Raw genomic sequence first — 3,549 nt, 5'->3', positions numbered from 1 at the left:
AATTTAACATATTTTAACACAGGCATTGTTGCTGTGCATAGCCAAGCCAAGCCCAGCATTAAGCTGCAGTAGGACAATGCCCCTCTCCTGCCTCCAGACATGGAGGGGACTTGGCAGCCCCAGCAGGAGCCAAGCCCACCCCGCAGCTGTCTCTGCAGAGCTGCACCCAAACCTCCCTGGGATGGGAGACTTGGGAAGTAACAGCAGCAAGGACAAGGCCACCAGGCTTGAGAACAAGGGGCAGTCAAAGAGGACAGGTGCTGGAGCCTCCACCACAGGGGTCCCGCTCAGGTGGCAAAAACCCCTTCTGGGTCCTCACTGCTCACCTATTATTTTTATTCATAAATTTGGTGATCAAGAAAAAGACATTTTCAGTCTTTTAAATTTTTAAAACTAATCTTAGCATAATCAATGGCAATGCAAGCTTTCCCCAGGTTTCCTAGAAGATACACATTTGTTGATGGACCCAAGGCATTATACAGAGAGAAGCAGCAGCACACTTCAAATCCCCTGAGACAACAACAGGCAGGATGTGCAGGGCAGAGGAGGTGCAGTCTGAGGCTTCCAGCAGCACAGAGATGCAGGCACATATGCACACAGACACACACACACATATATACACGTATACACATGCACACACACATATAAATGCTCCCAGCAATTCAGTTAGATTAATTTGCTTTGGCTATTCCATTATTTTCCTGCTAGAGTACTTAAAGAATCAGGTTAAGCCTTTGCATTAGATACACAAACAATGCTCCTTTACCTCCACATGGGTGTTGTGAGACTTTAATTAATGTTTGTAAAGTGCTTTCAGATCCACAGAAGAAAGGCACTATAGAAGTGCATAGTCTGATTATTTCACAGCATACAAAAGTAGAGGTGAAAAGAAGTAGTCTCCTCCTTATACATAAAACTACTGATCTCAACTCCTGCATTAAAAACACCCCAAGATGTTAAGGAAGAAAAGAATTCTGACCATGAACCTACTTCAGGCTTCCCCTTTGCCTTTTTCATCTGATTTCTGGTTGAGTGAAATAATAAGCTATTGTATTGCTGTAAACTCTTTGTAAGTAGATTTGACTAAGACAACAGAGTTCAGTGCCAGCAGCTACTCTGATCATTCTTTTAAATGGAAATTTACCGTCTGCTGCATCACATGGAAAAAATATAGAACTATTTTTCACAGCTTGTTCACTGAACAGATTATTGGAGGGAAGAAAAAATAAAAAGGCTTCATTTTCTACAGATCCCAAATCTTAGCGTAGAAAGTCTTGGCAATTTCCTTTTGAGAGGAGACAGATTTCACTTTCACATTGATTTAACAATGAGAAGTGCATCCAAAATGAGGGCCTGATTCTGAGCATTTAAATGGTTAGCCATAGCTGACTCCACAGCTTATCTATGGGAGCAAAACTGCTCACATCAATAAGCCTTTGTAAGATCTGGTCCTAATATAGAACCAGTTCTCAATGTCATAAAATCTTTTTTAACAGCATCTTGTGTTACATTTAATTTATTTCACATGGCCCCATAAAATAAGATAAAAGCTTGTAAGTCTAAAAGTCATATTAAAGGATGGAAAAAAATCTCTCTACCATGTATTCGTGTTTATTAAGTATTATCTTCATGCAACTTACATACTTTTAACTCCAGAATTTCCAAATTGTTTCTAATCCTAATGGCAGTCATCAAGAGCTGACAGTGGATAATGCAAACACATTACAACACACTCACTTTTTGGAGAAGAAACTCCTTTCCAAAGCTCTTGCCAGACAGGTCATCCCTTGCAGCTTGAGGCAGGAGCACAGGGCCTTACCAAGGTGCCTTTCCCCTCATTTGGGTGGGGCACGGACAGACGAAGTGCAGCTCTGTGGTTTAATTTCCAAACCTAGCCCAGGAAGCTCCTGGATGACAGGCACAAGAAATATTGACTTGCACCATGCATGGTTTAATCTGACAGTGACCTAAAAAGTGCACAAGCATCTGTTCCTTAATACACAGAAAGTCTCCAGACAGAAATACATCCTTGGGGCCAAGAAGGATTCACTTTTTTAATGAAGGTGATGGAGTGTCTCCCCTCCACCACTGAAAATGTATTTTCTGCTTCAACCCAGGAAGGGGAAGGAAGAGACTGGAGCCATGGTCCCCAGGACATCAGTTCCACTGGTCAGAGCATGATGCTAATAATGCCAAGGTTGTGGGTTTGATCCCATAGGAGCTATTCACCTAAGAGTTGGCCTTGATGATCCTTGTGTGTCTCTTCCAACTCAGAACATTCTGTGATTTAGGGAGAGCTTACCTGAAGCCCAGGGGACACAGCCAGGATTTCCCAAAAGACATGCATGTTAGCCTCTGGTGTGGTGCAGCTTGGCTCTCACAGATTTCCCACAGTGGTTGAGGGACAATGTTCCTGGATCCTGGAGGATAGGTGGATTCAGGGGTGTAAATCAGGGGGTAAATCCTGGTCTCCCTTTAGGTTTCCCAGAGGTGTGTGTGCATCCAGGTGGTTGGGTGTTTCTCCAAGGCTGGCAGTAGGGCAACCAAATGCCAGCTGGGCCACCTTCCTATTCACAGTATGGGTCCTTTACTCGTGCAAGAGTATAGCAGAATTTATTATAAAAGTGCCTTCAGCATCTCAGAGCTTGTCAGCAACCTTAGAGAGCTACTGGTATGAGTACTTGTTTGCCAACAGGAAAAAAGCTAAAAATTAAGAAATCCCAATACTATGGTATACAAGCTAAGGCAATGTTCCATTAAAAAAAAAAACAAACCACAAAACAAACACACACATACACACACTTGTTCTTTTTTTCAGCTCACATTTCCTTAGTTTATCAATGATAACCATTACCATAAGAAAACTGTGAGGTCTTACCTGATGCTGCTGCTAGGAAAATGCTTTCACTACAGAAGGCCATCACAGATGTCAATGTTTGAGGAACCAGCAGCAGACCCACTGCCTCTCCCCCAGGATGCACAAGCCAGAGGCAAACCCAGGGGCAATGTGGTAAACAAACACTGTGCTTCCAACTTACGCCCTGGAAAAGAAAAGTTACTTTTGATGAACTAAAAGAATTCCTAAGGACAACTTGCAGTAAAGATAAACTTTAACCATGATCTGACATGACAGTCAATAAATAACTTCAATATAATCCCACGTACCTCTTTGGTAGGCAGTGGTCTAACCCAGGCGGAGATGCTTTTAGAACATGGCTGTTCTCACCAGCCCTTGATATTTTTCTTGCGATCCAGGCAACATCACATTGAAAAACCTACGCCACAGCTGTCAGGGCTTCTCTCCAGCAGATAATTGAATTCCATTGTGACAAGTGAGCTCAAGTTTAGTGACACCATCCCTGCCAACCAAACAAGAATGAGAGCCATCAGCTGCACAGACGTTGATCTCTGCTGAAGAAGAGGTGCCTGCAAGTACTTACCAGCATCCTTGCAGGGTAGGTGCTCAGCCCCCAGGAGGTACCTGATAATAACATGAGTACGTCTCAAGGGATGATTATGTTGGGAGCAATGTGCTTATGCAAGAAGGCC

At 43.2% G+C, this 3,549-nt stretch overlaps 1 long non-coding RNA gene across 1 annotated transcript; it reads right to left on the bottom strand.

The window, feature by feature from the left end:
* Nucleotides 1–2,323: 2,323 nt before the first annotated feature.
* On the bottom strand, nucleotides 2,324–3,344 carry LOC120496448. Its single transcript, XR_005626301.1, has 3 exons — nucleotides 3,166–3,344; nucleotides 2,879–3,041; nucleotides 2,324–2,420 (listed from the first exon to the last, which is right to left on the bottom strand). It is a non-coding gene; the product is annotated as an uncharacterized LOC120496448 (long non-coding RNA).
* Between the last annotated feature and the right edge of the window lie 205 nt (nucleotides 3,345–3,549).

Source organism: Passer montanus, unplaced genomic scaffold (assembly GCF_014805655.1).
Source record: "Passer montanus isolate IOZ18808 unplaced genomic scaffold, ASM1480565v1 scaffold1, whole genome shotgun sequence".
In the NCBI taxonomy this organism is placed as follows: Eukaryota; Metazoa; Chordata; class Aves; order Passeriformes; family Passeridae; genus Passer; species Passer montanus.
Note: the sequence above shows the minus strand (reverse complement) of the source record. Positions and strands in the feature narration are given on the sequence as shown.